The 27,983-nt window shown below is 42.5% G+C and overlaps 1 protein-coding gene across 1 annotated transcript in view; it reads right to left on the bottom strand.

Moving 5' to 3' along the window:
- The window catches only part of LOC139749013 (transmembrane protein 72), a 142,830-nt gene extending 138,066 nt beyond the window's left edge, over positions 1-4,764 (bottom strand). Inside the window, exon 1 of the mRNA XM_071662393.1 lies at positions 4,502-4,764. The gene's annotated coding sequence lies outside the window, so the exon portion shown is untranslated. The remainder of the gene's footprint in view (positions 1-4,501) is intronic.
- Between the last annotated feature and the right edge of the window lie 23,219 nt (positions 4,765-27,983).

Genomic DNA, 27,983 nt, shown 5'->3' with positions numbered 1-27,983 from the left:
ACAATAAAGGGGGAAGAACAGAAATAAAAGTCCATCTTTTTTTTTTTTCTTTTCGTCAATCCAATGGTCTCCCTAAAACGCAATCAGACTCAATGCGTCGCCGTCCGGTTTATTGAGCTATGAATAGAAGTTATATAGACACGGAACGAACAGAGAAAAGATCGTTTTAGCCCCCTTTCACTGTGTGGGAGAGAGAGAGAGAGAGAGAGAGAGAGAGAGAGAGAGAGAGAGAGAGAGAGAGAGATCTTGTCCCCCCTTTCCCTCTCCGGACTTTTTATCTCTGTGGCATTGCTCATTGCCAGCCCCACACTGTACAGCATCGTTGTGGTTATGGGTCCTACCTAAGGTTACATACACCTGGGGGTCATATCAAGCTTAATGGAAGGGTTTGGGATGCATTCACTTCATACTCATGTGTGTTGGTAATTTGATGATATATTGCTGGACTGGTATATGATGCATTGCTGGACTGGTATATGATATATTCCTAGAATGGTATACGCATACGATAACGTACCTAAGCTAATGAACGTACGAAGAAAAAAACTGATGGCATAAGATCATACTTTCAAGTTGAAATTATATAGTTTATCATATATTCATCCATAATTCCCTCAGGACTCCTCTCTTGGAAGGGTCCTGGTTCTATTCCAGAACAGCTTTTCCAAAAACTCCTGCAGTTCCAAGGCTGCGTTACTTACAGTAGCAAGGAACTGAGGGACATCTTTTGCATGGAAAAATCCTTCGACGATACCTTGCTCTTTTTTTTTCTAATATATGATACAGCCTCGCCGATGGTGACTTTTCACTGGCGGTGTAGCCAAAGAGATGCGGAATTCAGTAACAACGAAGGATATAATTACTGATACAGATGAGGATCTGTGTGAAGAGTAGATCAAGAAGCTTCAAAGTGCATTTATTCTCGAGGGTCTGGGGGTCCGTTTGCTTCCAGTCTAGGAGGGTCTGGGAAGGGGAATGATACCTAAGAGAACAATGAAGTAAATCCACTTGAAGTAAAGAGGCTTATGAGGGAGCTAAACCCACACACACAAGTCCTGGAGCAGATCGGATCTCACTAATGGTACTCACAGACTAATGGTACGCACAGACCCTCGTCAGGTGATGATGTTTAGATGTCCCTGAGAAAAGGCAATGTCTCCCCACAATGAATATACAAGAACCAATGTGGTGCAACTTGAGAGACGTGCTCCCCTGAACGACAGACTAGCGTCGCTGACGAAAACAACGTAAAAGAATACAGATCTGTCAGGCACAAGCTCCATCTTAAAGTGGAAGGCAAAATGGATTCAAAAATGAAAGATCCTGCAAGGAAGCTCCGTCGGGTTTCTATGAGAGAGTCAAACAACATCTTGCAACAAAGGCTTGGGCGAGGAGGTGGACAATTGATCCACTGAGTGCCAGACGGCCTACAAGAACGTTCTGTAAAGAAGACTTACGACGAAGAATGTAAACAAAAGGAGCGAGACACTCAAAGAAAATGGGCAACAGAAGAAGGATCCATAGATGGACTGCTTTGTTGAGTGGGAGCGACTGGCCATGTAATGTGAGGGAAGTGTGTGTGTGTGTGTGTGTGTGTAGATTGTACTCGTGCTTGTCTTGGGTTATAAGGGTAACTGATGACTAAATAGACTATTCAGCGATGTCGGTTATTAAATAAGCTTGTTCCTGAGAGGGAAAATGCGTACACTAAATATATGCTAGCATCTGAGCCTCTATCTTTGTGTACTTCTAATAAGTTGTGTGAGAGGGAATGGCAGACAGGAAGGAGTCGTTCAACTTACTAACCTGTCTATAGCTTTAATAGATGAGAGAGATAGATGGTGTTACTGTCCTCGCATAGGAAGTTGGTGTCATGTTATCTGCTCTTCCATGTTGTCCATGCATCCTTACTGCCCCTTCCTTCCACGACCCCTCCTTTTCCCTTCACTCCTCCCACAACGGCCCTTCCTTTTCCCCTCTCTCCACGCTCTCCCTACCGCCTCCTTCCTCCCTTCTCTTCTTTCCTCCAATTCCCCTATCTTTCACTCCCTCCTTCCACGTATCTTTCTCCCCTTCCCTCTCCCCCACATCCACAGCTCTCTCACTCTCCTCTTCCCTCCATCCCTTTCCCTCCTACAACTCTCATGCTCTCCTCTTCCCTCTCTCCCTCCCTCCTACGCACGCCTCATAACCAACTCTACCAACCCTGTCTCATGCAACTCTGTGTCCTCCTCACCCACGGCCACGTCTTACATATTCTGGTCAGGATCTATAGATTTTTTTCTTCCCTCGCTCTGATTACACATTCACGTTGAGACCTTCAGCGTAACGAAGGATGGAGGGTTATGGCTTATTGCCATCTAGTTGGATTAATGATCATAATTTGTTTCCATAGGTTTCCACCTTCCCTGTGTGTGTGTGTGTGTGTTAAAGAATATCAGTGCCATTTGATCAATCGTTCTCGTCATGCCACTGTAGTGTCGCTCAGTACCTCCTCCCCTTTCACAGACCAGATCAACCCCAAGTGCAGGTGAACACTATTATATTCTCCATTGTCAGAAAGTTACAGAAATTACCCTAAGCTTACGTCACCGAAGTAACTAAAGCTGATGGTCGATGGTGTCCGAGTCTGAGGGGGGATTTTCGATTCCTTTTGCACAGTGGCTATAGTTTCCACTGATACAATGAAGGGATCATTCTCTCTGTCCACTGAATCGCTACTGTGTAGATCTATTTCTGCCATTTTTCTAGCGTCTAATTTATATATGAATCATAACGTTGTTATGACTCTAGGAGCATATATTCATATACTTGCGGTTAGATAACCATGTACTTTATCACTACATTTATAATCACAATAGTATACAAAAGGAAAATATTCAGTCGTCTTGTTCAAAACAAACATCAGACATTTTGTGTCAACAGTAGACAAATATATCTAATAACTCCTTCAGGTAAACAGAAAAATCAATATCTGCCAAAAAGGAACTCATCTTTTATGCAAATATATATATATATATATATATATATATATATATATATATATATATATATATATATATATATATATATATATATATATATATCCAATTATTCTCATAGGGAAATACGCAGAGGTTATATATACAGCATCAAAGAGATGTAATTAGTTCTGATCGTTTACTGGGAGTGAGCAGGAGAGGGGAAATTTGTACGAGAACCCCTGGGGTTAAGCAGTTGCAGTCTAATTACATAAGCTGGACAGAAAATGAGGAGTGGGTGTGACGTTAACACGCTAGAAATCTATTATTTACGCTTGGGCTGGAAACCCTGAAATATGTGAACCTCGCAAAAGAGTTATGGGAGAATAATTGGTGCATAATGAACGCCTGATTCTGTTTATAGAATGACGTAACGTGTGAGACTCTCTCTCTCGTGTTGGCGTCGTGATGTTGAGAAAGATGTGTGTCAGATGTTTTGTTCTACTTATGGGAAGAAGTGAAAGACCATGGGAGCTTTTGCCTAGATCAGGAGCCTCTCTCTCTATATGAATATATCTATCTATTTATCTATCTATTCATACTGGAAGAGATAATCAAGGAAGGAAAAAAGCTTGAAAAACGCTCGCATGAAAAAGTGTGATCAGAAGTGTGACACTAATAGAAAATGAGTAACAGCAAGTGTGACACTAATAGAAAATGAATAACAGCAAGTGTGACACTAATAGAAAATGAATAACAGCAAGTGTGACACTAATAGAAAATGAGTAACAGCAAGTGTGACGACGTGTCCCAAGAAGTATGACAACCATAGGAAACGTGTGACCAAAAGTATGACATATTGAAGACATGTGACCAAAAGCGTGACATATTGAAGACGTGTGACCAACAGTGTGACAGTCACTTAAGACGTGTGACCAAAAATATGACACCCTTAGGACACATGTGACCAAAAATATGACAGTTGGGGGGAACTTCGTCACGAAAAATGTCTCTCAATCACGTAACACTTGTAAATGAATAACACGAATGAATAACAGAGTCAGCTTCAACTAGATACATGTAACACAAGCATGAAGAATGTGGCACCCCGGGTACATGTGAATAATAGGCATAGATACGTGTTGATATGAAGGAAGGTTTTGGCATAAAACATCCGACATCTGGAGGAGAGTATGTGACGAACAGACAAAACACATGAAAATTAATAAACAAAATATATGACACCCTGAAAACATGTGACCAACAAACAAAACTTATGACACCCTGGAAATATGTAACCACGAGACAAAATATATGACGTAACGAAAATATATGACCAACACACGATATATGTACGACGCCTGGGAAATATGTGACTAACATACAATATAGGAAATATGTGGTATACTAGGGAGCTTAGTACACACAGTACATAACTTTCAAGGGTTGGGTCCCCAGGAGCGTAGAGCCCTGTCCCCTGCACTATACAAATAGGAAATTACAAATAGGTAAAAAACACACACACACCACGAGCTCCCCACCTGCTTGAAATGGGAGGGGGGAGAAACACACAGGAATCGGTTTTCTCCCCGCTAACTTCCACTCTTGTGCGTACCAGACACAGTTCGCCGTAATCACCATTAAATATTGCCAAGTATCTTGCGTAACAGACGACACCACCTGTTAACAACTGGGCCTTGGGCGGCGCCACAACGTTACTTAGAGACAAGTCTGTGTCACGGGCCACAATGAGCGGAGGAGAGTGACACACCCGACCTCACTGACAGAGCCACAGAGCCACACTGACGAGTCTATCTTTAGTTCTAATCCTTGAGCCAAGAGGGACAGCCAAGTTGCCAGACGCACCTTTCCTCCCTCCTCGTTTGTTGAAGGAAATGACATTAGCTTCCCGAGCTTCAACTGGTGTCATTAATGTTTATTCTAGATTGTCAAACGCTTCAGCAAATCTATGGATAATTGTCACATATTTACCTGTGTATGTATGTATATATATATATATATATATATATATATATATATATATATATATATATATATATACACAAATGAATGAAGGTAAAATCGCACATCAGTAGTTCATACAATTTCATCTAACATGTAATTGTTCTATGCATGTGGCAAGACATGTTTCGTGGAGACAGTCCACCTCATCATGTGCCAGTACTTAAGATAGTTTTTTAAATCCCAACATCACACTTGATTCCCGCTGTCCAACACCAATCTGTATAAATTAAACACACACACACGCACACACACACACACACACACACACACACACACACGAGTGCTCACAGTAATTCTGAATTTCATTTTTCCCCCCTCTCCGCATGACTAACAGCCAATGATAACCAAAGGGGCGAAAAGAACGAGTAATGTCATTGGCTGTCCTTGGTCTCGTGTCCCATGAAAACGAGGGAAGTGCGATGAATATGTTTCTGCACAGCGAATGACGTATTAATCAGGGATGAAGATATAACCGAGCCGTCGCTTCCTTCGTGATATAATTGATTGGCTAAGTACATACTCCGGCAGGTGTTACCGGACTCCGCAGGTTCGGGGTTGTACCGCGAGTGAAAAGTCACCTTTGGCGAGAGGCTGCATCATCGTCAAAGAACTTCTCGCTCCAAAGGAGTCATTCCTTTCCCTACCACTGAAGGTGTAGGAAACTGGAGCCTTGAAGTAACTCCAGGACCGTTTCAAGAGAGGGGTCCCCTCGGGCAAGAATATATATATAATATATGAACACCTGTGTGTGCATATGGATGGACAAGCCATGAAGCACTGCAAGAGACACTGGACTGATACTCGATTACATGAAAGGGTTGACTCACTGCCTCACACTGCTAGTTCCTGACTCTTAGCCAGCAGGCCTCATCCTCCACCCACGGTACCTCTGGTTAATGAACGTAGAGGGTTCTCTCTCTCTCTCTCTCTCTCTCTCTCTCTCTCTCTCTCTCTCTCTCCCCCCTCGTTGAGAAATCCTTCAAGGGAAGTAAAAACAAACTGTTCGTTTTAAACTCGTGATTTTTGAAGTGTCTTGTGTTATGAACTCCCCTCATTGCGTTTTGATAAATGTTCGTCTGTCTTTGAGCTCTGCCCATTTTCCTTGCCATCGTCATTTTACCGGCGCTAATCAACGCGTCCGTACAAATTCCCATTATTGAAAACTGTAGGTTTTCTTGCCGTTTCGCGATAGTTACAAAGCGATCGTTCGGAACCAAGCCAACGAACAAAGACTCTTCGTTACATATTCAAAGACCACTTCCGTGAATGAATTAACGTTTTTGTTTACTTTCAATTAACGTACAATAGTGGCCAGTTACCCAATTCTCTGAATAATGGCATTATACGCACTGGAGCCTAATTTCATCGACGTATTTCGTGTACCTTAAAAGAAATCTGACAGCCTGAACACTCACTTTGATGCTAAGGAATTACTGGAAAGTGTTCAATCGCCTAGTTTGATCCATTTGCTTTTTGAATAAAATAGATACGAAGACTGGTACTGTATGCACTCCCATTCTCATTCCAAAGGATCGTAATCGTATACAATGAGGTTTCAAGCCTATACAACGATCTGCAAAATTCAGATTCGCGTGTTGAAAAGAAGTAGAATGAAAAGATAAGATTCAGTCGATGGTGAAAGATGAACTCGGTAGATTAATAGTAATTGCCACTGTAGACGAACAAGGAAGCCCCGACTCCAGACTCCACTCCAACACTCCTCAGTCAGGAGGGTTGTACCTCACTGAGCGGCTGCTGTCTGCAACCTACTGACACGGAAGGCAGTTCCTCCTTAGTGATTTCTCCCTACAACATCACCACCCTTAAAAGAATCACCGAGTTTACAGTGCTTCAAAATCAAATCGTCTGGTTGATTTTCTCAAAGCACAGCCCACTAGTGATATTCCCTCCTGTGTCAGTCATGTCTGGTCAGCCTGGCTGAAAGATATTTTGAGGAATTCTTGAAAATGGCTTGAAATACAGTCGAAACCTCGGAGCGCTTTTGTGCATATTTTTCCAGAGAGTTTACTTGTACCAGTGCTTCGCATGTGTGTGTGCGATTTACTATAACACACAATAGAGTATATATATATATATATATATATATATATATATATATATATATATATATATATATATTGCTGATAACCACTAGGAAAATTAAACTCGATTAGTTCCCAAGTGCACCTTCGTGTAATGATCACATCGTCAAGGGAAATACAACAATGAGATAGACGTAAAACAGTCAGTTGACAGAGGCAAGAGGCGTACCTAAGACGCTATTAGTAAACACGTCCTCATGGTTATCAGCAAACACTAGATCACGCTCACCATATACATACTCGTGGATCATATTTTCAGTAAAATCATTCTAACACGAGAGGCTTACTATACGTCATGGATGGCATCCATCGCTTGATTGACTTATATGAACTTAGTTTTTCAAAATGTGTGGTTAATGAAACCAGCAAATTGCAGGAGAGAGATTGATAGCAGTCATTAATCTGATGATGGTCAGTTTGTCCCACTTCCCCCCGCCCTCTCTCTCTGTAAACATTGCATAATTAATCGACAACACACACACACACACACACAGGTAGTAAATAGGTGGTAGGCAGCTACGGACCAGGGAGGTGTATTACCGGTATATAAATGAAAGAAAGAAATTAGGAAGACGTTACTTTTATGTCATGATGGTTTTCCATTGGAGGCTGCCACAACTTTTGTCATATCCAGTTCTAATATCTAGCTCGAACATCACTAACCAAAAGCTATACAGTTCATTTCTATTCCACGTTTTCGCTGTTAATTTCTGCAGAATATGAACTGCAGCCAGGATCTTGGTAGAACACAGCACTAACACAGAACAAAGTGATGCCAGACAGAGCTATGAATAAGTAATTACACTCTCCGGTCACACACACACACAGTACACCAGCTTTGACCTAACTGAAGGTGCATTGCGGACAAGTGTGGGTTAACGACCTGACACAAGCCATTTACAAGGAAACGAGCAGACGGGAAGTGTAAACAAGTAGTTACACTCCCGGTAATTACATCTCACCTGACCCCCTAAGCCTTTCTGGTGACTGTGGATTTACGGTTTCTTAATTTGTCCTCATAAATCATTCGGAGCCTCGATTATTGCTTCGTTCTCTGCATACACGATGCCGCATGGAGGAGGCAGGCAGTATTATGCTGTGAGGAGCGTGGCACGGCACATGAAGCTGCTTCGTGCGATTACTGAACTCAGTAAGAGCCAGGCAGTAGAAAAAAAAAAGTACCGGAATAAGTTGGACATTTAATTAACTGTCTCTAGTAGGCTTTAAGCCGACTTTAAGCTGGTGAGGTAAATTGCTAACTTAGCCTCTGGCATAATGACTGGTAACTGATGCTTAGTGTGTTACGCCACGGGGATTCCTTGGTACTGCTAACCATTGCGAGTTATAAACGAGTTCGAGTTCTATGTAGAAGGCAGGGAGTGTTGTAGGAGGTGTTCCTGTCCTCTCCTGATGGCTTTGGGTTGATCGAGTTCCCCACATATCGTCGTCAAGATCTGCCAGTCTCTCTTGTGCGTGCAGTCAGTTCTGTCCTAACCTCCACATGATGTTTCACCGGAGACGTCATCCTAATCGCAGTGGAAATTCTGTCATTATTCTATGAACTGTGGCTCACATTTCATCATTTACAAGCTCTCTGTGGATAAGCCTGCACCAACCATTATGCTGTAAGTGCTGAGTGATGTAAAAGCGTAAAATTTGCATGAGGCGTGTTGGAATAAAAGGCGGGATGAAAACCAGTTTATCTCCTCCCCCTCTCGCTTAGTTGAATGAAGGTAAAGCCAACTGTATTGGTTTTCAAAGTCCACAGAGACAAAAAGGCGGCTACACTGACGCCCGATCCATTTAAGCTTTGGATGGTATGCTTCCCCAGAAGGCGAACACTGTGCAAATGTGGACTTCTAATATTCATTCTAAAGGAAAGGTAGGTTCACAGTGTTCCATACATTTCCATACAGCGAGGGATTGGCAGGTTGTAGAGCACACGACTACTGCATCATCATCATGATCTTCCAGGAGGAGGTCCTCTCAAGTTTGAGGATGCACCTAATAACTGTCGTCGAGGCAAACCTCCTAAACATCACATCATCAACTCGTAAAAATAAACTCCGCCGTTAATGATGACTCTCAAATCCCAAATGTCATTCAGAGACCTCACGCGTTACTTGGAAGGTAACTGAGAACACTCATGAAGCCAGTGGTACCAGTACCCGGCTGTAGTCATGGACCTGGGAATCTCCTTCAGTTTCTATAGTTCAGGTTGTCCTAGACAGGAGGTGTCCTCCAGTGCGCTTCCTGGACTGTACTCAGTCCTGTTGTCTGGATGTTGTGACTCAGTGTTCGTGCTGATGAATGAGGGACATCACTCCCTTGATGACCAGTGGCCAGATCAATTATATCAAGACTAATTGATGACGCCTCCTAGATGGGGATATTACACCAATAGATCGCTTGTAGGTTGCTTTAGTAAATTACATTTCCACCGTTTGACTGGCTGGGTTAGTAATGAATGCTTCGCCTCCCGCTTCCACTCACAAAGCTCCCTGCAGGGAGAGGCACGTAGCTATCTACTGCTTTGATGTTTCTCCTTGGCTTTCTCAACCCTCGTTTTCATCTCACCCTTTTTCTCTGGCATGTATTCCTCGTGTTGTAATATACTTTGAAGGTGCGTTTTAGAGGCATGTCTTGATGAGGGGCTGAAACTCCCTCCTGTGTCGCCTTTGTGGAAGTGACTTAGTCTGGTCTTGGGTCAGAGGCTGAGATTCAAGTCTTGTAATATCTTTAGCCCGACAGGATTCACAGCGAGTTTATATTACTGATCCTTCAAGGTGAGCGAGATATTCTTTGACTTAGTGTGACACACGTACTTTGCATCAGGACTTCAAGATTAGGATTGCCTGTGAATGCTGCTGATGAACACATTCTCTCTCTCTCTCTCTCTCTCTCTCTCTCTCTCTCTCTCTCTCTCTCTCTCTCTCTGATCAGCAGTACAGCTCCTGTTGTACAAAGGTCTTCTGGTGGTCTTCTCTCTCACAAGTAAGAGCTTATCTAACATTCAGAAAGCTGCTGTCTTACTACCATAGACAATAACTTTATGCCTCCGTAGCTCAAAAAAAAAGACTGCAGGAGTTTCATAAGTTATCAAATTCCCTTTGTACTCTCTTTCTCTCTCTCTCTCTCTCCCCAAAGCTTTGTGTTTGTCGCCTCTCCTATAATGGGAAATAATCAGAAATAAGCTGGTAATGATCCCATTAGGCTGGCGTGCGTTGTGTGCGTTCTTTTGTATTGGGCGAGATTAAAACAGTATCTTAATTATATTGAAATATTTTCAACGGAAAGTTACAAACGCGAAGAGGGAGATTAACATACAGGCTACCAAACACCTCCGTGTACACACGAACTCACTCAAACATATGTATAAACAGACACACACACACAGGTTTACACACACACTCACAAAGTCTCATATTAACAAACGCGACTTTTCATCTCTCTGAGTTCGCCTGGTCATTTACCATCAAAGAGATGAACAACGAAGTTATTAATATTTTATACACAACCCTCGGTGTCTATTAAGGGATTTCGTTTTCGAAAATCCAGACTGGAAACTGATGTACGTATGTTTGTGTTATCTCTCCGTGTGTTCTTATATGCGAATGTACAAGTCAGTGTTACCATGTTGGTAGGTATATATATATATATATATATATATATATATATATATATACCTCTAACAGCCAGGGGATCATAGCCTAGCAGTAGCACTCCCGCCTGCCACGCAGGGGTCCCGGATTTGAGCCTGGCTGTTGGAGTTTTGTATGTTATATGGTAGTGAGCGTTCATATGCACTGTAATCGCATATTATGTATATAATATATATATATATATATATATATATATATATATATATATATATATATATGCGCGCGCACACACACAAAGGCTAGTAAGTCTGTGCCCCGTTACCTCGCTCAAAAACGGTAACGCAGCCACAACGGAACCAACGGAGGAGGAGACGGACTACCTCTGGTAACGTAGCCTCCGACCAACGGGGCAGGAGGGCCTCATCTCTCATCATGATGGCTCACAAAAATAAACTGTAGTTGTTAATTACCACGGGGAAATGTTTTATGAACCAATTAATTCTATTTTGATGAAGGTGATTCATTACCAGGGAATACGAGCGTAAATGGGAGGAAAAAAAAATCTATGATTCTTATTTTCATTGAAACTTTTCTCTCTCATTCACTATACAACAATGTACTTACTGTCGGGTTATATATCAAATGAAAGAGTTTTTCGTATCCAGAAAACTATTTGGAAAATGCTATATAAAAAAAGGAAGTTCCCAGAATATACATCTACGAAAAAGATTTTACAAAATGGAATATTCTTTAAAAGTGGTGGATTAAAAGTGGTGGAGAAAATATTCCAAATGTCTCATGCAAGCTTATACCTATTTTCCCCATAGTTTACGGACTTCCCTACAAGGCCTTACGACAGAAGGATGCCGTATGGCAAGGCGAGTGCCTGCCCCTCACGAGAGAGAGAGAGAGAGAGAGAGAGAGAGAGAGAGAGAGAGAGAGAGAGACAAGGAGGAAGACCGAATAGAGGGGATGAAATTATGAATTTAGACAAAATAAATAGAAAACGACAGATACACACACACTCGAGAGATGTCACCAACAGAAAAAAGAGAGGGGGGGTCCGGCAAGAGACGGCTGGCAAACGCTGAGGAAAGATGAGAATTGAAGAACGCGCCAAGGTCCAGCACCCACACCCGCGTGTTGGACATACATCGTACGCGTCATCACCACAGGGGCCCGGCCCTGGTGGTAGGAAAGCCTGCGGTAGTCCAGAGGAGTCCCAGGTGGAAGGTCCGAGGTGGAGGACGTAAGTGGAGGGTTCAGGGTGGGAGGACCCAGGGTTTCAGGGCCAGTATGGAAAGTTCAGTCTGGGGAGGCGTAGCCTGCGGAAGGCTTGAACCACAAATGGAACCACGATATTCACCACATAGCTTATATATATATATATATATATATATATATATATATATATATCGTCCACAACTGTGCAACTTCAGTTTCTCTTCATCTATCACCTTTAAAACTCCATTCCCATTTTCATGTGCTGGGTCAAGGGGGGACAGCCTCACACAACTCACATTCGCATCCTCCCGTTGGTATCTAAGGTTCAATTGAACAATACATTGTTATCACTGCAACACTCTCTATTCACAGCAACCTTCGTGCAGTGAAAGTCATGTATCTTCAACGCTCACCCATGGACAAAAAGAAACCTTATCCTGCGCCGCAAACAGTGAGATATTTGATCTTTTCCTCTTCAGCTGGAGTATCATCCCTTAACCCTTCAAAATTTTGACAAGGCTGTCCATCTCTCTCTCTCTCTCTGATCAGCTGTAGCTCCCCTTCCTTTTCTCTCAGCCTCTGCTTCTAATACTATCCATCCTGGCAATTATTTTATTCACTCAAATCTTGACCTCTTCAACATTTCTCGTTCAACGCCACTAAGACAAACATTAGCCTACGTTGAAGCCGTTCATCTCCTGTGAAACCAAACCCACACCAAACGTGGCCGATCAGATCATTTTGTACTTATCAGAACCTATGAAGCTAATCAGATCTTATTTTTTGATAATCCACGACACACGTAGGTAACCAGATCCTCGTACACTTCCAACCCACCAGAAACGTGGCTAATCAGATCTTTTTCAGCCAGTCAGATCTATATATGTAGTTTATCAAAATCTTTTCACACTTCCAACCCACAAGACACGTTGACAATCAGATTTTTTTTCTTTATCTTATTTTCCCACAACACACGTATGTGCAAGCAACCACGTACCATTTTTCTATTTCTAAATCCAGCTTGGTTTGCCAGTGTGGGGGACTCAACCCACTCCATCACAACCACTCCCACTCCCTCTCAATCACTCCAATCAAGCGTTTCCACTAAGCCCCCCATCCTTGTTTCACACACATTAAACATATCTAAATTACATTTCTTGCGTTTTTTCATTAATAAATCAAAACTTCCCAAAAAGAGACATGCATCGAGTATCTCATCAAACGCTCGTGGTATATAGACCCTGAATTTTTCAATTTCTTTTACTCGTTTGACAAAAATGTTTATTTAGAAATATAGAAAGTGCTAATCATTCTGAGGTGGATGCTTACAAAGACACTGTCATTATCAAAGGAACATCTTCCACGAAATTAACTAAAATCGACGTACGAGCCGCTGAAGTTTTATTTATGATTATCATTACATAAATCAGTTTGGTTTGTCACAACTGTAGTGATATGTATAGGCTCAAAGTAGAAGCCAAAGGTAGCCTAGGGTATTGGTGTGGGCCTGGCAGCATGGGGTCCAGGTGGAAGCCAAGTGCAGCCTAGGGTTCAGGTGGAAGCCAAGGGCAGCCTGGGGTTCAGGTGGAAGCCAAGTGCAGCCTAGGATTCAGGTGGAAGCCAAGTGCAGCCTGGGGTTCAGGTGGAAGCCAAGTGCAGCCTGGGGTTCAGGTGGAAGCCAAGTGCAGCCTGGGGTTCAGGTGGAAGCCAAGTGCAGCCTAGGGTCCAGGTGGAAGCCAAGTGCAGCCTAGGGTCCAGGTGGAAGCCAAGTGCAGCCTAGGGTCCAGGTGGAAGCCAAGTGCAGCCTAGGGTCCAGGTGGAAGCCAAGTGCAGCCTAGGGTCCAGGTGGAAGCCAAGTGCAGCCTAGGGTCCAGGTGGAAGCCAAGTGCAGCCTAGGGTCCAGGTGGAAGCCAAGGGTAGCCTGGGGTCATGATATAGACCCTATGGTCTTGGACTAAAAGTTCTACCAGTAAAGTTGTAATGATTGAGAAGCCAACGTACTGCCCTCACTGGGAACCACTGATATAAACGTTTTTGAGGCTTCCGTTAATTAGGCTGCAATATTAAAGGATTTTCAGCAAAGAGAAGAGAAATATCAACGAAAGTTCTACGAATACATATGTAAGAAATATAGTTTCCTTATATCTAGAGGTCAAATGTATATCTTATATACCTGTATCTATATTTTTTCTCTATCCGTTTATATTTCTTGAGAGCTCGCCTCGTCCCGCCTTAATTAGATAGCGTCAGCAACTGAGACTCCCAGACAGAAACACCATCAGGTTGTTTTCCTCTCCTCCTACTTCTGAGAAACATTAATACGAGAGGAGGGGTCGATTCCCAACACCTCCTGCTCCCGGCGCCCCTCTCTCTCAGTTACCTTTGAGAGGACAAACGGGAGATCCTCTTCTCTTCCCCCCTATCACCAAAGGGAAGTGGACCGCCACCCAAATATTCTACATAGTAAAAACTAACTTCAAAAAGAAGTGAAAAAAAAAGAAACTTGCACAACCTCCATCCGTTGCTTTTACAGCCAATATCAATCTCTCCTACGAAGAGGGGAGACTCCAGACCCTACCACACCAACAGCCACTAAAAGGATTACCCCCAGGTTCACACCCCAGCCAGCCCAGTCCATATGACAGGCCGCGTGACTTGACCTGACGTTGCCAGGCTTCTTTTGTGTGTCATTCTAACAAGCAAAATGGTCTCGTCAACTAACTTCTCACTTCAAAAGATTACACATGTCCCTGTTACTGGAAGTAACTCAGACTTGGGCTGCAGGAACCTTTGGGAAGCATTCCCGGAAAACAATATGTCCCTCTCTCTCTCTCTCTCTCTGTCTGAAAGAGGTCCTGGCGAAGTTATAGATAAAACAAACACACACACACACACACACACACACACACACACACACACACAGTTCTGAACAGCTCATTCGAAACGTTTTGGCGCTTCTCGCGAACTTCTTAATTGAACTGTCCAATTGTCATGTGTCACGAACAAGGATATTGTGAAAACGTTTCACAATATTGTCATCAGAACATTAGAGTTTGATTCTTTTAAGTATGTCAATGTTCTCTCTCTCTCTCTCTCTGTATATATATATATATATATATATATATATATATATATATATATATATATAAACATTGTTGTTGGCAGTAGAACATTACAACAATATCCATCATGCTGGAAATTAATCGCATCATCCATCTTCCATACTATTTGAATATTCTTTACATAGTGAATAACAGCAGGAAACTCAAATGTAAAAAGCAGTTTTCAGTGAATAAACCCCAGGCACTGCCGAGGTGCTGTGTATCTTAGATCAGTGGTTGAGTTCCTGGATCTGCTGTGCTACGAAAGTACGTTGGGTTCTTTAAATGGAATGGTCTGTACAGTTGTCGTCACGAATGTACTAACAGTGGGCCCGCCAAAAAATTTCAGGTTTACAAAAGCTAATTATATGTAAATTCTCTTCCCATTAAAGGAGGTCCGGTAACGAAACTTTTTCAATTCATTTTCGTCGTTGGAAATGACGAAAAAAATAAAAGTTAAAGCTTTTTTTTTCATTTCAAAGCAGGAAAATTTGCATACCTTACCACACGATTGCACAGGTAGTACTTATGTGCGAGCATCGGTTCGAATCATTATCCAGTTACACGAAAGTACAAACAAGAATGTTTGATCAGAAGTGAGGATTGCTAGAGCTACGATCAAAGATTCTTAGAGTACACAGTTGAATATCAATGAACCTTAAGAACGTAATGTAGTATAAAAAAAAAAGTCAATTTGAAAAGACAGTCTTATGTAAGCAATGTATTTAGGTGTTTATTCTTCAATAGATTGTAATGACTTGCTACTGCACGAGATAATCATCACTCACAATAACGCTGCTTCATGGAGGGGGGCAATATGTACGGAGTTATGTACCATGAGTATTATTAGGGATTACATCAGATGAACCTAATCATCCATATGTCAGACCAAGTTTGGAAGTCTGTCAAGGTCCCTTGTAAGCTGATGCAGTCTCCCACCATCATCTGCAAACATTCAGGTAGGAGACCATACTTTGTCATGTCACTGACAGGGATTAAGAAGAGTGATGATCCCAGAACAGCGACCTGTGGTGCTCTGCTGGTGACCTCAACCTATTTTGAGAAGGCTCCTCTAGCACAAGTCCTTTGTTCCCTCCTAATTAGTTTTCCATCCGTCGAAGGAATCTCCCACTTTATTTCTCTCCAGTCAACCTCCCATGTGTGTGTGTGTGTGTGTGTCTTTGGTCGCATTCAACCACACTGTTTTCGCAAGGTACAGAAATGCTAAGAAAAAAAAGAAGGGACGTGGGAGCGTTTCTTTATAAACCACTTACTATTCAGGAGGTGACAGACAAGATGGTCAGGAAACAGTCGTTCCCAGGAGTTCAGACGGCTCAATATAAGATACATTTGGTCCCCCCTTTACGAGCAACGCTTCCCTATTCTGGGAATAGATGTCCTGCTGAGAGGGAGTAAGGAAGAGCGAGACGAGGAAAGAAGGACGGACGGGAGTAAATGAGGGAAGGAGAAATGCAGAATAATGCGAAGAAAAGATGATAACGTCAACAGAACACGAGGGGGGGGGGGGGGTTAACCAGGATGTGAAAGGGGATCATAACAAGGCAGATGAAGCCGCCGTGTAAACAAGAGCATAAAAGGCTCCTTCTAACACTCTGTAAACAAAGCAGCGTTCGCGTTCCCCGCGTGGTGGGTTCGAACGAGTGTGGCCGCGACATCGTTATGACCCGAGCGCCTCCCTCACACCAATGGTGCTGGGAATTCCAAAGAGCGCCCACTGGACGCTCTATACTTGCCCCCACCTACACCCACCTACACACCCGCTAGCCACGTATCCTTACCGCATGCTGTTGCAGAAATGTTTTGTCTGTGAATTAGACAAATAAAAACATCAGAATCAGATAAACGATTCGGCTTCACTCATTCTTATCGAAACCAGAAGCTTTGCTACGTTTTTTTTCTTCTACTGAACATCAAAAATCGTGGATAACAGAAAGCTTATTGTCGCTACCTTCTCTATGTTGTGGCTAAGAATAGGAAGGCTTTACAGCCTCTGGCAACGGAGTGTAAGAGGAAAGAAATTTTCATTCTTATACCCACAGCAGCCGTAACCAAAACACGATATCTACTTTAAGGGAAACTTTGAATTCAGATAAACAAAAAAAGTGTGTTTTTTTTAAGCAGAATATTCACTGGACATCCACGCACTGAGGTCAGTCACTCAGACCGAGAATACAAGTCTTCTTTTGCAATATCGAAATATTGTTGGATAATGTCTTGTTCGGTTTTTAAACTTAATACGGAGTATTGCCCAATGACCAGTAGGTTTTAGGTGACAGATTAGATATACTACAGGCAAGCAAGTCGATGTTATATAATAATAATATATATATATATATATATATATATATATATATATATATATATATATATATATAATCCCAGGGGAATAGAAGGAATTAGAATTACTGAATGTGATAACCAGAAGAAAACAACTCGGGTTTAATACATTTTAGGAATACATATTGACATGGGAGAGCCACTGCAGACTTTAGTACAAAGATATTTTGACAGTCATAGAGAACCTATGACCCTAAGGAAACGGATTCGCAGCTTCAGGAATGGGATCAGATCCCCTGAGCTGAAGGAATCCCTCTATTTCATCAACAAGTACCCTAAGCCAGTACAGGAGGTAATAGTCGGATGCTGGACTTTCTCCTGAGAGCATCTCTGTGTTCTCAACGAGCGAGGAGCAACGAGGAAATCATTTCTGGATTTATGTTGTTACAGACTTCTCTCTGGTTCACACTGCAGCCGCAGTACAATGTAATATCAAAGGAGAGGATTTGTAGTGGGAGAGGATGTTCAGAGAGAGATTTCCCCACTGTGTAACAGATTTGGTTCAGTGGACGAGGGAGGCGGTGGCGAGGAGACAGGACGGGATCAGGTTTGAACCCTGGCACGAGTGGGTGGTGAATTGAATCCCCGCCTGTGATGGTTGACATACAGAACCCAGACACTCGCAGACGATGAAATGAACCCTGATAGTAATGGTTGACACGAAGAATCTTGACACTGGTGGTTGGTAAACGGAACCCTAACACTAGTCATAAACTGAACCCTAAAACCCAACTGATTCAGGCTCAGCATAATGGTCACCAAAGTGAAGACCATCGCTAATGGAAGACATCGCCTGCTGATTCTAATACTCGAAAGAGTAAACACTGAATTGTAATGGGTCACAGACAACGATGCTGCTGACCCTTAAAGCAGACAACTTAATATTGCTAAGAATAGCGAGCCATCAAAATGTACTCCTTCGCTTATCGTCTACATACATTATCTCTGGTCGTCTAACAGGAGAAAATATTTTTGACTATTCCAGTTAACCAAAGGTAATCTACATGGCCAACAGGGTACAACAACGACCCTCATCATGGCAAAGGAGGATACGAGTTTAATCTTTTTGCGTTTCAATAATCACAATTTTGGAAAAGAAAACGAATATGCAGGGGATGATATCCACATTCCGAGTTACATGGAGCAGCTTGTAAATTCAGTAAATAACACACACTTCATGTTAACCAAGACGAAGAGGCTACACGAGACAGGAGCGGTCCTTAGTGAAGTACATATCTTGTAATAGATTGAATTAATCTTCCAGTCACCTGCAGCACTTCACTACTTTCGCAACGAAGACTAACGCTCCTCAGATCCTTCGACCCAGAAGGTAACATCCGTGTTTCCCCTCTCTTAGCGAGTCCAACAACATCTTTATCTTCCAAACCTGACAGATGTTTGCAGATGGTTCTTGCTGCCAGCGTTTTACAAGAGGTCGACAATTAATGACCTTCGCTCGTGAGAAATAGCCATTTCCTGCTGGAACCTGGGCTCTGGTGTGTATATCTGCCAGGTGAGAGGCTCCCCAGTGCTGGGAGAGATTTGGTGCCATCTACCGGAGAACAAAAGAAATCTACCAGCAAACTCTAGCTATTACTACTTCATTATCCAATTTACAATTATCCCGGGAACCCGATTTCTGTGCAGAAGCATTGGTTAAGTACACGGGACGTTTTTAAAGATTCTCACGGCCTAAGGCTGCACTACTTCCAGTAACAGGGAAATGTAGACTCCTCTGGAGTGAGATGTTCTTTGACGAGGCTGTATTCCCAATGATACAGCCTAGTCAAAGTGACTTATCTGCTCGCGATGTAACCTCACGCGAGCGATGTCCGGTAACACTGATTATTTGTTTACTCTGAAAGACATTTCTCATGTAAACATACATGATCGATGAAATTGGAAGCTGCCGTCTGTCCAAAAGCCACTGGCATAAGGATTTTTCTCCCCCATAATCACTGAAATATAGCTGCAATAATGAATTTTAAAAGGGAGGTACACAGTAAGAGACATTGCCAGAGGAGCAGTCCACAACTGACGTGATATGATATTTTCGTCTGTGTTCTCTGCGTCCAGCGACCGCCACGCAGGAACAAAAATCTATCAATTAGTGAAATGCAAAATGAGCATTTATTTTTAAATCTGTTCTTCCACAAATAAAACTTCATGGATCACACACAAGCGAGGGGATGAAAAAAAAACATGGCCCGTTATTAGGGTTTTATTTTAGATGGCTGAATACACACTACAGGAGACTTGAAAAAAAAGTATTGCTCTCACTTAGTTAACTATGGTTCGTTATCCACTTGAAATCCTTGTAGCTTAGTGTGTGTGTGGAAAGATTGACAGACGATTAAAGATTTACTCACATATATACACAACCATCATGAATACCGATAATGAGGGAAAAGAGAGAGAGAGAGAGAGAGAGAGAGAGAGAGAGAGAGAGAGAGAGATTAACTTCAGCACAATACCTAGCGTAGCCCCTCCCCCTCACGGCAGGATACCCAGATTAATTGTATTAGGCAGTCAGGATCAAGGAGGGCCAGGCAGACCCCATCCCTCCTTAATAACACATTCCTCCGTCAATTTGCCGCTTCCTTAGAAGGATCTAGGTTTAGAGGGAGAGAGAGAGAGAGAGAGAGAGAGAGAGAGAGAGAGAGAGAGATCTAGCGGGAATTTAATTTCGTCAAGAACTATTTTTCTTCCTTTTCTTTTCCTCGTTGACCCGTGATGCACGTGCGATACTCGTTAATGATTTGGAAAATACGTGATGTGGGGGTTCCCTTTTTTATCCATCTCCCAAGTCTTCTTAATGAATATGATATTCAGATTAGAGTATGTGGTATGTTTTGATAAAGAGCCAGTGATATGCCTTAAAAAAGAGTAAAGGATGAATAGATAAATGTTCATATCCATACAAGTAAAATCGCCGAATGATATACGACCCATGTTAGATCTCTGACGTCAGAGGCACTAGAAAACGGGGCGATCAAAGATTTTGAGCGTTCGAAACGGTCATCATAAGTGCGAGTCTCCTCAGCAATGGGTCTTGTTCTTCAGAATATGGTATAGTGTCCCCTCGAGGTAAGGTTATTCGAGGAATCTGAGCCTTGCTTCCCCTTGTGCTAAAATGCTATATATAGCAATGCAGAGCACTGTTCCCCTCATGAAAATCATACTTTATCGTTTTCAAGTCTTTTCCATTATTCTCGCCATTATAGAGCACCAAGAAATGACATGAAGCTTAAGGATTTCGTAACTAGTACTCGGTGTATTGATCTCCCCACGGCTCTGTATTGGCCTCTCCACAGCTCTGTATTCATCTCCCCACGGCTCTGTATTGATCTAATCAAGACACGAGGAACTGGTATGTACTGATGGCTTCTGTGGCATCAGGTTCTGTGTTTCTTAATGACTTCTTGTGTTGCCATGATCCTTGTATATGCGTGTTGCGAATATTGCCAAACCTTGTTTTCCCATGGACGTGTTTTTCGAAAAATCTTCGTCTGTCATTTCCCATCCTTCAACAAAGTACTTTTGACATTTCCATTGCATCATTTGTCGTAGAGGAAGAGGCTCCCATATTAACCATATCATGGAAATGATATAAGATATTGAACAGCTGTGTTTCCATTATTTTTTCCCTACACCTCTAAACCATTAGAGAGATCTGAAACGTCTCTAAAAAAAATCTAGATACAAAAATGACCTCTGAAACTCCAGCCAGCCATGTGATACCAAAGCAGATTACGAACTTACAAACCTGATGTTAAAGGACTGCTGGTGTGAAAACCATTTCTCGAGGGCAGAAGAGTTTTTCGAGGGAATAGATGTTGTCGAACAGGAAGAGGATAGCCTTTGTGTAACAAAGTTGATGGTGTTGCCGGAACAAAGTTGGTAACAAGATTGTCAACTTCTGGTGAGAGGCGGACGGAGAGAGAGAGAGAGAGAGAGAGAGAGAGAGAGAGTGTAAGTGAGGGTCCAGCAACAGATATTTCATTTCTCGCTAACTCGAGTGTGTATCAATTGGTGTAGAACTGTTGTATGGCAAATGATTCGTTTCTCTGGTATGTAATTGTGATAAATGAACCAATTCTCTGTGTTGTATGACTGTGGTAAATGAGCCACTTCAGTGGTTCATAGTTGTGTAAATGAATCATTTATCTGGTGTATGATTGTGGTAAATGAATCATTTCTTTCGTGTATGATTGTGAGGAATGAATCATATCTCTTGCGTGTGATTGCGGGGAATTCATCTGTTCTCTGGCGAGTAACAGTGTGGCAAATGAATGGTTTAAGTGAAGAAGTTTTCACCTTTCATTCTAGGTTTTTCTCCTTTTGACTTGGCCCCGACCCACCACGAATATTCAAAAACCATGATTCGGACACTGGACAAGTCTCACCAACGTCATGTACACGTATTCCAGTTTATTTATGAAACTGAGTGCAAAGGTAGATGGAGACAGTTCGTTGGCTCGTTAGCTAGGATGCCATTTGGTAAACACGTGGTCTTGGACAATCACGTGTTTACCAAATGGCGTCCTAGCTACGTCTGTTCGTTTTGTATCAGCTGACTTGTATTTCTTTCTTGTATCTCCCCTGATGATGATTATTACACGAAAGGGCACTTGGGAACTTATCGTGTTTCATTTTCCCCGTGGACTCATAGGAATATACTTGATCACGCGCAAAAATTGTGATCCTTTCCATATACATAATACTTATTCACATCTACTTGTGACATTACATAGGCGGGAAGAACCGAGCGAAATACTAATAATGACAAAAATCCCCTCATTTTCTCCCACTGAACGAGTCTCGATTTGGTACGAACTCGCATTATCGTTTCCTCGCACTGGTCACCTCTTTTAAACGCTACAGGACGTCCTCTTTCTCCTCCTCCTCCATCACTAGGGGGTTTCTTCTTCCCTAGTGTCGTCCACCAACACAGACACACAGAATAACAACCCAAACTTTCCCCACATTTCACGAGTGTTTCTGTAACTTTCTGCTGGCAAGACAATGAGCCAGACCCACCAACTCTTTATCGTTGCTCATCTCTCCTTCGGCTTCAGTTTATTGCACGTGTTTGTCGGTGGAATTTGAAGGTTTATCGAGTACGAGGGGAGTCAATAACCGCCCAGGCATGACGCGGGAGGCGACCAAGAGGGGCGGGAGCTGGAGTTGGGCTATTGGGTGGAAACCATTCCAACCTCTATTACTTTCCAAAAGAAGGAACAGACGAGAGAGCCAAGTGAGGATGTTTTTTCATCTAAAGCTCAGTCATCTTACCTGGACGCTTCCTTGACCACATAACGAACATGTGTGGCGGGGTGGCGACGAAATGGATGAAGGCAGCATGAATGTATACATGTGTATATATGTATATGTCAATGTATATGTGTGTATATGCCCGTTTATGTATATATACGTGTATGAGTGGTTGAGCTATTCTTCGTCTGTTTCCTTTCGCTACCTCGCTGTCGCGGGAAACAGCGATTAAGTACAATAAATATAATTATATATATATATATATATATATATATATATATAATTACTCGTAATGCACTGGACATTTCCCCAGCTCTACTGCAATATTATCCGGCGTACATAATTATGTCCTTGGCGTAGTGTGACATATCAAATTCAGCATTTCCAAAATACTGTCCACAGCTCCAGCCAAATTGAACACAATTTCCACAGATGAGTGATGCATCATGTACAGTATCGGTCAGTGTATATTCCCGTGTGATATTTACTGTGGTCCTCATGACGTTATTGGACTGGGGTTATGATCATTATTGTTTGTTTCGCGTCGATTGCTTCAGCGGCGTATAAAAGCCTTCAAAAGAAAAAGAAAAATAATGACCAGGTCTTAAACGAGACAGGAAAATAAGGGTTCGAGTGATGGTGGAGTATAAGGAGAAAGAGAATAAAAACAAAAGATAATCTACGAACTTTGGAGGAAGTAGAATCAACGACCTTTTAAGAAGGATCTCGTTGTCTCTGCCAGCAAAAGATTGAAGAGTTCCAAAGCTAAACGATCAATATCGCCACAGATGAGGATATTCAGGATGTGATCAATATCACCACACGTGCAGGAAGAAATATCTTAGTATAATCAATATCGCCAACGTGCATAGGGGAAACAGATACTCATGTGAACATCCCCATGTGTGGGAAAAGATAGATAACCAGGATATCACCAGGACCATCACGCTAGAGGAAAGTAAAAAGAAATATTCTGAGCGTCAAGAATATCGCCATGCATTGTAAAAAAAAAAAAAAGAAAATGGAAAAAGCCGTGAATATTCAGGATGTCATGAATATTCGAGTGTGACGTCGAGCGAGTCGAGTATGCTTCACATGTTTGTGTTCAACAGCCGCTACATACACGATCAGTGTGACATTCGACTAAGCCGGCTGGATACCCTCTCTAATACCCGACACAGCTGTTCCTACCACATCCACCCGTAGCCATTTATCAATTCTTCAGTGGTAGGCGTTTCCAGGACCCAGTGGGAAATATATAAAAAAAAAGTAGAAAATTTTGTTTTTTCAAATCATGTTTTGTTTCTGTTGCTTTGAGTCTGGTCCATACTATTTCTTTTTTTTACTGGGAATCTTTTATCCCTGCATCACTGAATGATAACTCAGGAAATTGTTTTTTTTCTTTTCTTTTTAGAGGAGGGAACTCTTGTTTTAGGTCTCTCTCTCTCTCTCTCCCTTTTACCACTCATTTCATTGCCAAATATATCCAAGCAGAGGCTTATGCCCTTCCTCTGCTTTAAGCTTAGATCCATCATTCTCAGGTTATCGTAAAGCTTTCCCCCTGATCACTGGACTTATTTCTGGAATGATTAATCATAACTGAAGACACGTAGTTCCTCATTCCACCTCCATCAGCAAGTGATAATCTAATTCGTAGGCTGAATACGAAACATTTATAGAATGCGTATACGCATTTGTTCAGCGATCTACATGGACTCAGTCGTATAGAATTACCCCCCCCCCCCCCCCTAATAATGTGTCTGCTACGCAAGGTGATTCATTTACAGTGTCAGATGTCAGAAATTCATCTCCGGCTCAGCTCCCCGTGTCGTCTCGACGAACATAATGCTTTAAGATCGTAGCCAGATATAGAGACTCGAGTCACACAGCTAAGATTACTCGTAGTCATGATCACACCGATCCAGCTGGCGTTCCAGAGCCCTCGTCTTTGAACTCCAGGCTTCCAGGCGACTACTTTGGACGACACATGTGAACGTAGACACCCTCACAGGTCCTTCAGCTCTGTCATTTTGTCTGGCATATATAACTGTCAAGGTTATCAGTATCCTCAGCTTTAATACAACCAAGGGAATTCTTAAGGTAATCTGGAGGATTACCTTTGAAAGTAATCCCATCATCAGGTCCATCCCCCTGGGAAATCATTTCAGGCAAAGTAGTTGGCACACTCTTGCAAAGTCTCGTGTTGGTCTCACAGAGTCATCTCATCTTCCATGTGTTCCCAGCCTCCCCAGTAATCTCGCATCGCCGGGTATAAGCGCTTGTTGCTGAGGGAGTTCACCCACACGACGCGGAAGAATATTCCTTCTGCGCCTTTCGGGGAACTCTTCATTGCTGGCATCAAGCTGGTATAAAGTATTTGGAAGGATAGAGTCTTTCTTTACTCTTCTCTCTTCCCTCCGCCAACATCCCGAAGGCGATGGACGCTACGGTTGAGAATATATTGGATCGTATGCAAACCAGACGACATTCACTCATTCCTGTGTATGATGTCAATGCCCTTAATGAAAGCCTCAACTTCTTCAGTGCCGCTAAGGAAAGCCTCGGCTTCTAGAGTGCCGCTAAGGAAAGCTTGAAGTCCTAGAGCGCCGCTAACCAAAGTTCTAACTTTATGCTGACCAAAGCTCTCGCCGCCTGTACAGTGCCACTGACCAAAGTTCGAACTTTTACAGTGATTTTAAGCAGAACTCTGATATTCACAGTGCCTGTAACCAAAGCCCCAGGCTCTCCTACCTTGGTAACCAAACAAGTTTTACAACTTTTCCAAGCGTCGTGTGTCACGATGTAAGGAATTTTTCATTGCGACGTCACCATTTTTTTTTTCTGAAAAGTTCTTTGCATGATACAGAAAACTGACAGTACCAGAGACCAAGCTATTGCACCAAGCAAGGGACAGGCTGCAGATGGATGTGCTGCAGAAAAGTTGAGAAACTGTGGGAAAATGAACCTTCTCAAAATGCTCCCCCTGGGTCCATAAAAAGATGTGTCACAAATTCTCTTCATCCTGGCTAAAAGCAGTGGAGGAAGTTGCTTGTCATGCGAATAAACAGAGAGAGACGCTGCAACGCAGGGCACAGAAAGAAAGAGATGCTACGACACAGAAGGAAGAATCCTGAAAGGAGAGAATGTATTATGTTGTGATGTGAGAATATGCGAGTGGGAGCACATTGGGGAGGTTTGAGAATGAGGTTGGGTGGTGGTGTAGGTAACTGTAGGATGCCTGGAGGTGGGTTAACACGTTGAGGTGAGAGGTTATAGGGAGGTTACACTAGGCTTTAGTGAGGTTAGGTGTTAAGAACCTTCGAGGCGAAGGTAAAGCAGTAATTCAGTCATGGAGGAAGATAATGTGAAGTACGGAGGAATGTCTTTTTGAAACTGATAATGAAGTTAATGGAATCATTAACCGACTAAAGGAACTCTAGATGAAGAGGTGAGAAACGGATGATAAATGAATGATTTATGAGAGAGATTGGGCTGTAGCTAAGAGAGAGAGAGAGAGTTCAGCGTGGCATGCAGAGAGAGGAAGTGGCAAAAAATAAAAAATAAAGATGGCGAGTGTGAAAAGAACGACTCTGGCGATAACGATTTTACCAGAGAGAAACAACGACCTCGCCGGAGAGACGCTGGCCACACTCCACCACACCTGAGTGAGACATGGTCACACACCAGAGGGAAACTACCCTCACATCGGGTCAGGGAGGGAGTAAAGACCCTCCCTCCTCCTGTAGTCAGATCTTGTGATAATACATTCCCATTGTTTAAGATCCGCTTTGAGGTTTAGACTTTTACATTGAGTTTGTGGAGAAAAGTACCAATGTTTCAGGACCTTTAAGAATGTGGTATGAAACTATTAACACAACTTTCAGCTTCAAACGAAATGGTGAAACACGTATTTATCTGATGAATAACAATTATCTGAACTTGGCTCTTAAATATTATATATATATATATATATATATATATATATGCTTATCAAGTCTTGCTTTCCCACAAACTTATGTCTTTCTCTGCTATATATCAACTCCTGGCAGTATCATAATCACATAAGTGTGTGTGTGTGTGCTTGTGTAAGTGGCGACTTATCCTCATCAAACCTGACATCATCAAACCATACATTAGTTATCGGGTCTTTCAGTGCTCGACGTTACGCCCCCGACCCAGCAGTAAACGCCGCAGGACCATACACACAAAGCGTTAACGTTGATGGCCAAGGCGAGAAGCTAGACAGGAAGGATCGAACCGTAAACTAAAGTTAATGTGTTTGTTCATATTCAACGTGGCAGATGAGCATCACTCATTAAAGACCTTCGTGTATTTCCTGCCACCTCTCTCTCTCTCTCTCTCCCCCCGTCTGTTTCATCTATCGTCAGGATGCACTGTCGCAGTCTGGAATACATACACCTTACTACATCCTCACTATCTCTCACGAGTTTTGTGTAACAATCAACAGTCTGGATAAAATCTGCTTCCTTTTGTATTGTGTCGATGGAACACTGTGTTGCTACTGATCATCATCCAGCGTAGGCAACCCTCCTCCCTTTGTTGTTCTAGTGGAGTGTGTGTGTGTGTTGTAGTGAGTAGAACATGTCCCGCTTCTCTCTCCAAAATTCTCTTTTGCACCTTTCTACAGTTTTCACCTCCTGCCGAAAATGGATATTTTCAAAAAAAAAAAAAAAAAATATCGTGCATTTTTTTTCCTATCTTTTTTTGGGGAAAGTACGATTACAGTCTAAGTAATTCACAAAGCTGTACTGGATATTTTCAGTGCTCGCCCTTGAGCACGAGGGTACATCCCCTCGTGTTTGATGGCATCACCCTCGGCTATAATGACCTGTTCTTTGACCTGGTCCTTGATTTAAAGAGAATATTCATCTATTTCATATGTTTAAGATCTGCGCTCAAGTTTGCCCGTCTCACTCAAGTATATAGACACACACACCAAGCTTCGTCCATCATCTAGACACTGACGTAATACCTAAGTGTTGAGAATCTGACCCATGCATTCACTCTCCTTCCAGGAATTTTCGCCAAGCTAGTGGTCACTGCTCTCCCCCAGAGTCCCGGTTATCACTAAGACCCTAAGTCTGTGGCAAGAGGGGAGACAACGAGACTTAATTAACGCGTAAGTGTCATCAGCGAGGCCAAATGAGATGTTAGTAACCGTGACTCAGTCTTCCAAGAGAAGTACAAACTTAACGGTAACACTCAAGGACAATAATGGTCCTCCTCACAGACGCTCCTGACCGACCCCTCGACTCTGGTGATTCAGAGGATTATAAAACAGTATCGACCTTCTCATTCAAGACAAAACAGGAGATT

Source organism: Panulirus ornatus, chromosome 6 (assembly GCF_036320965.1).
Source record: "Panulirus ornatus isolate Po-2019 chromosome 6, ASM3632096v1, whole genome shotgun sequence".
NCBI classification, from domain to species: Eukaryota; Metazoa; Arthropoda; class Malacostraca; order Decapoda; family Palinuridae; genus Panulirus; species Panulirus ornatus.
The sequence above is the reverse complement of the archived record's forward strand: the minus strand, read 5'-3'. Positions and strand labels throughout refer to the sequence as shown.